Source organism: Mobula birostris, chromosome 26 (assembly GCF_030028105.1).
Source record: "Mobula birostris isolate sMobBir1 chromosome 26, sMobBir1.hap1, whole genome shotgun sequence".
NCBI lineage: Eukaryota > Metazoa > Chordata > Chondrichthyes > Myliobatiformes > Myliobatidae > Mobula > Mobula birostris.
The window spans coordinates 51,866,529-51,879,611 of record NC_092395.1 but is presented as its reverse complement, the minus strand read 5'-3'; the positions used below and the strand labels follow the sequence as shown (position 1 = coordinate 51,879,611).

At 46.7% G+C, this 13,083-nt stretch overlaps 1 protein-coding gene across 3 annotated transcripts in view; it reads left to right on the top strand.

Annotated features, from left to right (window-relative positions):
- Window positions 1–13,083, top strand: part of LOC140188412 (cystinosin-like) — a 93,028-nt gene that overhangs the window by 30,095 nt on the left and 49,850 nt on the right. The window lies entirely within an intron of this gene.

Below are 13,083 nucleotides of genomic sequence, written 5' to 3'. Positions count from 1 at the left end.
AGCCCACTGTAAAAGTACTGCTGTCTTTAGTTCAGAATTCAGTAAGTGGATGGGCCATTGATGAATCTTCCACAATGGATCCAATTTGTACATGGTAGTTTGCCTCCTAGGTGCCAGGGTCCGGGATGTTTCAGATCACGTCCAAGACGTCCTACAGTGGGAGGGAGAATGGCCAGAGGTCGTGGTACATACTGGTATCAATGACCTAGGTAGGAAAAGGGAAGAGCTCCTGAAAAAAGACTACAGGGAGTTAGGAAGGAAGTTGAGAAGCAGGACCGCAAAGGTAGTAATCTCGGGATTACTGCCTGTGCCACGCGAATGAGGTGGAGGTTAAATGCGTTGCTGAGGGATTGGAGCAGGGGGCAGGGATTCAGATTTCTGGATCATTGGGACCTCTTTTGGGGCAGATGTGACCTGTACAGAAAGGACGGGTTGCGCTTGAGTCCCAGGGAGACCAATATCCTGGCGGGGAGGTTTGCTAAGGCTACTGGGGAGAGTTTAAACTAGAATTGTTGGGGAGTGGGAGCCGAACTGAAGAGACTGGGGAAGAGGAGGTTGGGTCACAAATAGAGAAAGCTTGGAGACAGTGCGAGAGGGAGGATAGGCAGGTGATAGAGAAGGGACGCGCTCAGACCGAAGGTTTGAGATGTGTCTTTTTTAACGCAAGGAGTATTGTGAACAAAACGGATGAGTTTAGAGTGTGGATCAGTACTTGGAGATATGATGTGGTGGCCATTACAGAGACTCGGATGGCTCAGGGACAAGGATGGTTACTTCAAGTGCCAGGCTTTAGATGTTTCAGAAAGGACAGGGAGGGAGGCAAAAGAGGTGGGGGCGTGGCACTGTTGATCAGAAATAGTGTCGTGGCTGCAGGAAAGGTGGGCGCCATGGAGGGATTGTCTACGGAGTCCCTGTGGGTGTAGGTTAGGAACAGGAAAGGAACAATAACTTTACTAGGTGTTTTTTATAGGCCGCCCAACAGTAACAGGGACATCGAGGAGCAGATAGGGAGACAGATTCAGGAAAGGTGTAATAATAACAGGCTGAGATTTTAATTTCCCAAACATCGATTGGCATGTCCCTAGAGCGAGGGGTTTAGAGGTGTGTTCAAGAAGGTTTCTTGACACAATATGTAGATAAGCCTACAAGAGGAGAGGCTGTACTGGCTCTGGTATTGGAAATTAACCTGGTCAGGTGTCAGATTTCTCAGTGGGGGAGCATTTTGGAGATAAGGATCATAATTCTATGTCCTTTACAATAGCATTGGAGAGAGATAGGAACAGACAAGTTAGAAAAGTGTTTAATTGGAGTAAGGGGAATTATGAGGCTATCAGGCAGGAAATTGGAAACTTAAATTGGAAACAGATGTTCTCAGGGAAAATGTACAGAAGAGATGTGGCAAATGTTCAGGGGATATTTGTGTGGAGTTCTGCATAGGTACATTCCAATGAGACAGGGAAGTTTGGTAGGGTACAGGAACTGTGGTGTACAAAGCCTGTAATAAATCTAGTCAAGAAGAAAAGAAAAGCTTACAAAAGGTTCAGAGAGCGAGGTAATGTTAGAGATCTAGAAGATTATAAGGCTAACAGGAAGGAGTTTAGAAGGAAATTAGGAGAGCCAGAAGGGTCATGAGGAGGCCTTGGTAGGCAGGATTAAGGAAAACCCCAAGGCATTCTACAAGTATGTGAAGAGAAACATAGAAACATGGAAAATAGGTGCAGGAGTAGGCTATTCGGCCCTTCGAGCCTGCACCGCCATTTATTATGATCATGGCTGATCATCCAACTCAGAACCCTGCACCAGCCTTCCCTCCATACCCCCTGATCCCCGTAGCCACAAGGGCCATATCTAACTCCCTCTTAAATATAGCCAATGAACTGGCCTCAACTGTTTCCTGTGACAGAGAATTCCACAGATTCAGCACTCTCTGTGTGAAGAAGTTTTTCCTAATCTCGGTCCTAAAAGGCTTTCCCTTTATCCTCAAACTGTGGCCCCTCGTTCTGGACTTACCCAACATCGGGAACAATCTTCCTGCATCTAGCCCTTTAGGATTTTATATGTTTCAATCAGATCCCCCCTCAATCTTCTAAATTCCAACGAGTACAAGCCTAGTTCATCCAGTCTTTCTTCATATGAAAGTCCTGCCATCCCAGGAATCAATCTGGTGAACCTTCTTTGTACTCCCTCTATGGCAAGGATGCCTTTCTTCAGATTAGGGGACCAAAACTGCACACAATACTCCAGGTGTGGTCTCACCAAGGCCTTGTACAACGGCAGTAGTACCTCCCTGCTCCTGTACTCGAATCCTCTCGCTATAAATGCCAGCATACCATTCGCCTTTTTCACCGCCTGCTGTACCTGCATGCCCACTTTCAATGACTGGTGTATTATGACACCCAGGTCTGGTTGCACCTCCCCTTTTCCTAATCGGCCACCATTCAGATAATAATCTGTTTTCCTATTTTTGCCACCAAAGTGGATAACCTCACATTTATCCACATTAAATTGCATCTGCTATGAATTTGCCCACTCACCCAACCTATCCAAGTCACCCTGCATCCTCTTAGCATCCTCCTCACAGCTAACACTTCCGCCCAGCTTTGTGTCATCCGCAAACTTGGAGATGCTGCATTTAATTCCCTCATCCAAGTCATTAATATATATTGTAAACAACTGGGGTCCCAGCACTGAGCCTTGCGGTACCCCACTAGTCACTGCCTGCCATTCTGAAAAGGTCCCGTTTATTCCCACTCTTTGCTTCCTGTCTGCTAACCGATTCTCTATCCACATCAATACCTTACCCCCAATACCGTGTGCTTTAAGTTTGCACACTAATCTCCTGTGTGGGACCTTGTCAAAAGCCTTTTGAAAATCCAAATATACCACATCCACTGATTCTCCCCTATCCACTCTACTAGTTACATCCTCAAAAAATTCTATGAGATTTGTCAGACATGATTTTCCTTTCACAAATCCATGCTGACTTTGACCGATGATTTCACCACTTTCCAAATGTGCTGTTATCACATCTTTGATAACTGACTCCATCAGTTTCCCCACCACCGATGTTAGGCTAACCGGTCTATAATTCCCAGGTTTCTCTCTCCCTCCTTTTTTGAAAAGTGGGGTTACATTAGCCACCCTCCAATCCTCAGGAACTAGTCCAGAATCTAATGAGTTTTGAAAAATTATCACTAATGCATCCACTATTTCTTGGGCTACTTCCTTAGACACTCTGGGATGCAGACCATCTGGCCCTGGGGATTTATCTGCCTTTAATCCCTTCAATTTACCTAACACCACTTCCCTACTAACAGGTATTTCGCTCAGTTCCTCCATCTCACTGGACCCTCTGTCCCCTACTATTTCCGGAAGATTATTTATGTCCTCCTTGGTGAAGACAGAACCAAAGTAATTATTCAATTGGTCTGCCATGTCCTTGCTCCCCATAATCAATTCACCTGTTTCTGTCTGTAGGGGACCTACATTTGTCTTTACCAGTCTTTTCCTTTTTACATATCTATAAAAGTTTTTACAGTCAGTTTTTATGTTCCCTGCCAGCTTTCTCTCATAATCTTTTTTCCCCTTCCTAATTGAGCCCTTTGTCCTCCTCTGCTGAACTCTGAATTTCTCCCAGTCCTCAGGTGAGCCACTTTCTCTGGCTAATTTGTATGCTTCTTCTTTGGAATTGATACTATCCCTAATTTCTCTTGTCAGCCACGGGTGCACTACCTTCCTTGATTTATTCTTTCGCCAAACTGGGATGAACAATTGTTGTAGTTCATCCATGCAATCTTTAAATGCTTGCCATTGCATATCTACCGTCAATCCTTTAAGTGTCATCTGCCAGTCTATCTTAGCTAATTCATGTCTCATACCTTCAAAGTTACCCCTCTTTAAGTTCAGAACCTTTGTTTCTGAATTAACTATCTCACTCTCCATCTTAATGAAGAATTCCACTATATTATGGTCACTCTTACCCAAGGGGCCTCTCATGACAAGATTGCTAATTATCCCTTCCTCATTGCTCAAAACCCAGTCTAGAATAGCCTGCTCTCTAGTTGGCTCCTCGACATGTTGGTTCAAAAAACCATCCCGCATACATTCCAAGAAATCCTCTTCCTCAGCACCTTTACCAATTTGGTTCACCCAATCTACATGTAGATTGAAGTCACCCATTATAACTGCTGTTCCTTTATTGCACACATTTCTAATTTCCTGTTTAATACCATCTCCGACCTCACTACTACTGTTAGGTGGCCTGTACACAACTCTCACCAACGTTTTCTGCCCCTTAGTGTTATGCAGCTCTACCCATATCGATTCCACATCTTCCCGGCTTATGTCCTTCCTTTCTATTGCGTTAATCTCATCTTTAACCAGCAACACCACCCCACCTCCTTTTCTTTCATGTCTATCCCTCCTGAATATTGAATATCCCTGAACGCTGAGCTCCCATCCTTGGTCACCCTGGAGCCATGTCTCTGTGATCCCAACTATATCATAATCATTAATAACAATCAGCACTTTCAATTCATCCACCTTATTACGAATGCTGCTTGCATTGACACACAAAGACTTCAGGCGCTCTTTTACAACTCTCTTAGCCCTTATACAATTATGTTGAAAAGTGGCCCTTTTTGATGCTTGCCCTGGATTTGTTGGCCTGCCACTTTTACTTTTCTCCTTACTACTTTTTGCTTCTACCCTCACTTTACACCCCTCTGTCTCTCTGCACTGGTTCCTATCCCCCTGTTGTGAACTAACCTCCTCTCACCTAGCCTCTTTAATTTGATTCCCACCCCACAACCATTCTAGTTTAAAGTCACCTCAGTAGCCCTCGCTAATCTCCCTGCCAGGATATTGGTCCCCCTAGGATTCAAGTGTAACCCGTCCTTTTTGTACAGGTCACGCCTGCGCCAAAAGAGGTCCCAATGATCCAAAAACTTGAATCCCTGCCTCCTGCTCCAATCCCTCAGCCATGCATTTATCCTCCACCTCATCGCATTCCTACTCTCACTGTCGCGTGGCACAGGCAGTAATCCCGAGATTACTACCTTTGCGGTCCTTTTTCTCAACTCCCTTCCTAGCTCCGTATGTTCTCCTTTCAGGACCTCTTCCCTTTTCCTACCTATGTCATTGGTACCTATATGTACCACGACCTCTGGCTCCACACCCTCCCACTTCAGGATATCTTGAACACGATCAGAAATATCCCGGACCCTGGCACCAGGGAGGCAAACTACCATCCGGGTCTCTGGACTGCGTCCACAGAATCGCCTATCTGACCCCCTAACTATCGAGTCCCCTATCACAACTGCCCTCCTCTTCCTTTCCCTACCCTTCTGAGCTACAGGGCTGGACTCTGTGTCGGAGGCACGGCCACTGTGGCTTCCCCCAGGAAAGCTGTCCCCCCCCCCAACAGTACTCAAACAGGAGTACCTATTGTTAAGGGGCACAGCCACCGGGGTACTCTCTATTACCTGACTCTTCCCCTTTCCCCTCCTAACCGTGACCCACTTGCTGCCTCCCGTGGCCCCGGTGTGACCACCTGCCTGTAACTCCTCTCTATCAACTCCTCACTCTCCCTGACCAGACGAAGGTCATCGAGCTGCAGCTCCAGTTCCATAACGCGGTCCCTTAGGAGCTGCATCTCGATGCACTTGGCGCAGATGTAGACGTCCGGGAGGCTTGGAGACTCCAGGGCCTCCCACATCCAACACCAAGAACAACAAACTGCCCTCACACTCATACTGCCCCTCTCGTCAAATAACAACAGAAAATGAATACCAAACCTTCCTCGCCTCGCCTGTTTCCACCTAAGCCTGTTGAGCCGAAGCCCTTAAGTCTTCACTCTGCTCCCGGCTCACTCCGCAGCCCGCAAACTACGCTGCCCGCTCTGAGGATCTGTTCCTTTTAAATCTGCCGCGCTGCACAGCCCGACGTCACACGCCTGCGCAGTCCCGCCTCTGAACGCCGATGGAGGAAAAAAAAACGAAAATTTCAAAAATGTCTTCCTCCGCACTCCCGCTCCGACTCTCAGACTTCCTTCTTCGAATCAAACGCGAAGCAAGATTTCTGCCCTTTTAAGTCTGCCGTGCTGCACTGCCCGACGTCACACGCCTGCGCAGTCCTGCCTCTCTGAACGCCGTTGGATAAGACGTGAAAGAATGGGACCTATCAAGTGTGACAGTGGGAAAGTGTGTACGGAACCGGAGGAGTGGCAGAGGTACTTTCCCTATGTGACTCCCTTGTCCATTCGTCCCCCCATCCCTCCCCACCGATCGCCCTCCTGGCATTTATCCTTGTAAGCTGAACAAGTGCTACACCTGCCCTTAGACTTCCTTCCTCGCCACCATTCAGGGCCCCAGACAGTCCTTCCAGGTGAGGCGACACTTCACCTGTGAGTCGGCTGGGGTGATATACTGTGTCCAGTGCTCCCGATGACTGCTCTAACTTCTGTTATTCGCTCTCTCTCCTCTCTGTCCTCTCTCTCCTCTCTCTCCTCTCTCTCCTCTCTCTCCTCTCTCTCCTCTCTGTCCTCTCTGTCCTCTCTCTGTCCTCTCTCTGTCCTCTCTCTGTCCTCTCTCTGTCCTCTCTGTCCTCTCTGTCCTCTCTGTCCTCTCTCTGTCCTCTCTCTGTCCTCTCTCTGTCCTCTCTCTGTCCCCTCTCTGTCCTCTCTGTCCTCTCTCTCCTCTCTGTCCTCTCTCTCCTCTCTCTCCTCTCTCTCCTCTCTCTCCTCTCTCTCCTCTCTGTCCTCTCTGTCCTCTCTGTCCTCTCTGTCCTCTCTGTCCTCTCTCCCCTCTCTCCCCTCTCTCCCCTCTCTCCCCTCTCTCCCCTCTCTGTCCTCTCTGTCCTCTCTGTCCTCTCTGTCCTCTCTGTCCTCTCTGTCCTCTCTGTCCTCTCTGTCCTCTCTCCCCTCTCTCCGCTCTCTGTCCTCTCTGTCCTCTCTGTCCTCTCTGTCCTCTCTGTCCTCTCTGTCCTCTCTCCCCTCTCTCCCCTCTCTCCCCTCTGAAGGGCCTGTTTCTGTACTGTATTTTTCTATTATTAAGTGCAGAATAGGACCTATCAAATGTGACCGTGGGAAAGTACGTATGGAACCAGAGGAAATAGCAGAGCTTCTTAATGAATACTTCAGTATTCACTATGGAAAAGGATTTTGGTGATTGTAGTGATGACTTGCAGCAGACTGAAAAGCTTGAGCATGTAGATATTAAGAAAGAGGATGTGCTGGAGCTTTTGGAAAGCATCAAGTTGGATAAGTCGCTGGGACCGGATGAGATGTACCCCAGGCTACTGTGGGAGGCGAGGGAAGAGATTGCTGAGCCACTGGCGATGATCTTTGCATCATCAATGGGGACGGGAGAGGTTCTGGAGGATTGGAGGGTTGCGGATGTTGTTCCTTTATTCAAGAAAGGGAGTAGAGATAGCCCAGGAAATTATAGACCAGTGAGTCTTACCTCAGTGGTTGGTAAGTTGTTGGAGAAGATCCTGAGAAGCAGGATTTATGAACATTTGGAGAGGTATGATTAGGAGTAATCAGCATGCTTTGTCAAGGACAGGTCATGCCTTACGAGCCTGATCGAATTTTTTTGAGGATGTGACTAAACACATTGATGAAAGAAGAGCAGTAGATGTAGTGTATATGGATTTCAGCAAGGCATTTGATAAGGTACCCCATGCAAGGCTTATTGAGAAAGTAAGGAGGCATGGGATCCGAGGGGATGTTGCTTTATGGATCTAGAACTGACTTGCCCACAGAAGGCAAAGAGTGGTTGTAGACGGGTCATATTCTGCATGGAGGTCAGTCACCAGTGGAGTGCCTCAGGGATCTGTTCTGGGACCCTTACTCTTGTGATTTTTATAAATGACCTGGATGAGTAGGTGGAGGTATGGGTTAGTAAGTTTGCTGATGACACAAAGGTTGGAGGTGTTGTGGATAGTGTGAAGGGCTGTCAGAAATTACAGCAGGACATTGATAGGATGCAAAACTGGGCTGAGAAGTGGCAGGTGGAGTTCAACCCAAATAAGGGTGAAGTGGTTCATTTTGGGAGGTCAAATATGATGGCAGAATATAGTATTAATGGTAAGACTCTTGGCAGTGTGGAGGATCAGAGGGATCTTGGAGTCTGAGTCCACAGGACGCTCAAAGCAGCTGCGCAGGTTGACTCTGTGGTTAAGAAGGCGTACGGTGTATTGGCCTTCATCAATCGTGGAATTGAATTTCGGAGATGAGAAGTAATGTTGCAGCTATTTGGAACCCTGGTGAGACCCCACTTGGAATACTATGCTCAGTTCTGGTCGCCTCACTACAGGAAGGATGTGGAAACCATAGAAAGGGTGCAGAGGAGATTTACAAGGATGTTGCCTGTATTGGGGAACATGCCTTATGAGAATAGGTTGAGTGAACTCGGCCTTTTCTCCTTGGAGTGATGGAGGATGAGAGGTGACCTGTTAGAGGTGTATAAGATGATGAGAGGCATTGATCAGAGGCTTTTTCCCAGGCCTGAAATGGTTGCCACAAGAGGACACAGGTTTAAAGTGCTAGGGAGTAGGTCCAGAGGAGATGTCAGGGGTAAGTTTTTTCACTCAGAGAGTGGTGAGTGTGTGGAATGGGCTGCCGGCGATGGTGGTGGAAGCGGATATGATAGGGTCTTGTAAGAGACTTTTGAATAGGTACATGGAGCTTAGAAGAATAGAGGGTTATAGATAAGCCTAGTAATTTACGATAGGGTCTTGTAAGAGACTTTTGAATAGGTACATGGAGCATAGAAAAATAGAGGGCTCTAGATAAGCCTAGTAATCTCTAAGGTAGGCACAACTTTGTGGGCCGAAGGGCCTGTATTGTGCTGTAGGTTTTCTTTGTTTCTGTAAATTTCCAGTAAGACTGTAACATGGCACTGTTAATGACATTTTATGTAATTCTGGAAAAAAAAACAATCCAACCTTGTGTGGCTGCAGAATTGGAGTCTGGGTTGGTTGTAATCTAACGACCTTTGTTTGGTTCTAGAAAGTATTCAGGATTAGAAAAGCGTAACACAGTTTTTCAAGGAATTATTATGTTGTTCAGATGCTGTGTGGATGGCAAAGGACTAAGAAAATGCAGTATGTTGCCCCTCCTCCACTCCCACCCATCTGGGTATTACCATTGCTCCTCTCCCTGTCCTACCTGCGGGGCTGTCTTCCCATCCACTCTTTTCACAGGTTGTCATGGCAACTGTGGCTAATCCATTTTCTAGAAAAAATGACTGAACTAAATTTTTCTGCTAACCTCACATAAGCCAAGTGCATTTGCAACCGATTGAAGACCAGCTCACTCTGTGTTATGTTGGAGGATGGGATTGTATTGCCAATCTGCCTGTAATTTGCAGATTCAGTTGGTTATTTTACAGTTTTCTATCAGCTACACCCCCTCTGCCTACTCACTATTCCTTTTGGACCCCTTCCATAAGATATAGGAGCAGAATTAGGCCATTTGACCCATTGAGACTGCTCTGCCATTTCATAATCGTTGATCCATTTTCCCTCTCAACCCTAATAATCTCCGATCTCCCATATCCCTTCATGTCCAGACTGATGAAGAATCTATCAAACTCTACCAAATGACTTGGCCTCCACAGTCGCCTGTGGCAATGAATTACACAGTTTCACCACTCTTTGTCTAAAGAAATCCCTTCTCATTTCCGTTCTAAAAGGGCGCTCCTCTGAGGCTGTGTCCTCTGGTCAAAACCCCCACCATAGAAAACACCCTCCTCACATCCACTCTATCGAAGCCTTTCAATGTTTGATAGGTTTCAATGAGGTCTCCCCTCATTCTTTTGAAATCCAGTAAGTACAGTCCCAGAGCCAACAAACGTTCCTCATATGAGAAGCCTTTCAATCCCAGAGTCATCTTCGTGAACCTCCTTTTAACCCTCTCCAATGTTAGTACATCCTTTCTTAGATAAGGGGCCCAAAAACTGCTCACAATACTCCATTCAGTCAGTCAGTGGGTGCCGTCCCAAATCTGGGGTTGGTGTCTATGCTCCTCCATCTTATTCGATCTTGCAACAGCCCCGACTACAGCCTCTCCTCCAGTTTGTTCTCGCTGGCCGCCTTGGCACTACCCACTGCCGCCTCCACCGAACTCAAGCCTGAGGCCGTGTTGGCCTCCAGCCGCGGCCGCTTCTTCGAGCTCAGCCCTTCCTTAGGCAGAGGCCTTGGGCAGGTCCAGGCACACAGTGCAGCGCCCAAGTTCATTATGTCTCTTCTAACTCGGTGCGTAGCGTACGATTCGTAGATACGTGGTGAGGCCTTAATCTTCCACGGAAGATGGCCGTTGGCTCACAAGGAGCTCATCCACCCTTTGTCAGGTCTTGTTTTTTAGTCCTGCTGGGTGTCCTCACACCCTCTTCACCAGACTAAGTCCAGTGGGGGAGCCGGCCCAAGTTGCCGACCACTCGACCACAGCCCCCAGCCGAGCGCCGGGCGCCCAACCCCCGCCGAATCTCTCCCAGCATCTGGTGCCCGACGGAAAATCATGGTCAAGTGGCCGATGACAAAACCGGAGTACTCCATTAGTGCTTTATAAAGCCTCAAAATTAAATCTTTGCTTTTGTATTCTAGTCCTCTCAAAATGAATTCTAACATTTTATTTGCCTTCCTCACCACTGACTCAACCTGCAAGTTAACCTTTTGGGAATCGTGCACAAGGATTCCCAAGTCCCTTTACAGCTCAGATTTCTGAGCTGTCTCTCCATTTAGCAAATAGCCTACGCTTCCTGACTGTATTCTACCTGCCTCTTCTTTGCCCATTTCCTAATCTGTTTAAGCCCTCCCATAGCCTCTCTACTTTCTCAAAACTACCTGCCCTTCCACCAATCTTCATATCGTCTGCATACTTGTCCACAAAGCCACCAAATCCACCAGCCACGTCATTGACATATAACGTAAAAGGAATCAGTCCCAACACAGACCTCTGTGGAACACCCACTAGTCACCAGCAACCAACCAGAAAAGGCTCCTTTCATTCCTTCTCTTTGCCTCCTGCCAATCAGCCAGTGCTCTATCCATGCTAATATCTTTCCTGTCATACCACAGGCTCTTAAGTTGTTAAGCAGCCTTGTGTGGCACCTTGTCAAAGGCCTTCTAAAGATCCCAGTACAAAACACCACCTATTTTCCTTTGTCTATCATGCTTGTTATTTATTCAAATAATTCCAACAGATTTGTTAGGCAAGAACCATGCTGACTATGGCCTATTTTATCATGTGCCTCCAAGTGCCCCGAAATGACATCCTTAACAATCGACTCCAACATCTTCCCAGACTAACTGGCCTATAACTGCACATGCCTTAAACAAAGGGAAAAGAGAGCAAGCCCCTTCCATATGCTATTTTATATACCTAGGGTATTTGAAACTGGACACCAGGTAGCTATCCATAGGGAAAAGCAGCTGCAGCTACTAAACTAACCAATCACAGCGGAAGTGACTTTCAGCAATCAGAATAAGGCATGCCTCCACAGGATACTCCCCTCAAAAATTGCAAATGCGATAATCCAACCATCAGACAAGAATGAGTCTTACGAACTCCCCAACTAAGTTATACATAAAGCACAAGAGTACAGTACCCAGTACCGTAAAGCCAATAGTCGCCTCCTGGTATACTACAGTAATCCACCAACTTCTCTTTGCCCCAAAGTACCACCAGCCCCACCCTAGAGTGTAATAGCCAAAGAGCTGATCCCCCACTTAAATTTATACATTGACTCTGAGATATGATCAACCAGGTGAGAGATGTTCACCAACCCATCAGGAATGTAGGTGCAGCATTCTTAACCAATGACAGTTCAAGTGCCATTTTCCTTTATGAGCAGGTAATCCAAGGCATCAGTCCCTGGGACAGTTGGGCCATCATTCAAAACATCCTTCTTTTGTAACAGCCCTGTTACTGACTAGCATGGATAAGGTGTTTATTCAGGGCACTGGGTGGCATGCATACAGCACCACATATCAACCACACAACCCTGTGGGAACAACGGGTAGGCCTAAGAAATGTGTATCCAGTAAGTGCCCAGCTTCACAACACCATTTGGCATAGACACAACTGAACCAGGATACCGTTCCTGCTCACACTTCCCTTCCACTTTGCACCTTGTACCTGTACTCGACATACCACCTATGCTAGTGGTCACCAACCTTTTTAAGCCCAAGATCCCCTACCTCGGCCTTAGTGAAAGGCAAGATCGACCTACTAAATCGTTTAGTCACACGCATGTGCACCAGGCAGAAAAGACCGGAAGTAAAACCCTGCTACCCAGAAACAACCTCTCTTTACAAACAACTTTCCGTAGCAGGAGTATTGCTATATTACCATTATCTTAATTAGTATTACTTATTTTTATAATGCTCACATTACAACACCTTTAATTCTGTGTTTCATTATTTAATTTTATTTCAACACGGAAAAATAAATGAATAAAAATTGACTGTTGCACTCAGTGTGCCATAGTCATACTTTACTGATCCTGGGGGAAACTGGTGTTCGTTACAGTTGCGCCATAAATAATAAATAGTAATAGAACCATAAATAGTTAAATAGTAATATGTAAATTATGCCAGTAAATTATGAAGTAAGTCCAGGACCAGCCTATTGGCTCAGGGTGTCTGACCCTCCAAGGGAGGAGTTGTAAAGTTTGATGGCCACAGGCAGGAATGACTTCCTATGACGCTCTGTGTTGCATCTCGGTGGAATGAGTCTCTGGCTGAATGTACTTCTGTGCCCACCCAGTACATTATGTAGCGGATGGGAGACATTGTTCAAGATGGCATGCAACTTGGACAGCATCCTCTTTTCAGACACCACTGTCAGAGAGTCCAGTTCCATCCCCACAACATCACTGGCCTTACGGATGAGTTTGTTGATTCTGTTGGTGTGTGCTACCCTCAACCTGCTGCCCCAGCACACAGTGATGACTGGGGCTGAATACTTTCTGCTAGTTCCCTGAAATTTGCCTCGTAACTACAGACATCCAGTCTTAGACAGTCTATGAGGTGTCTGTCAGTAAGATAGCTCCTGTACTTAGATTTCATAATTTTCATCTG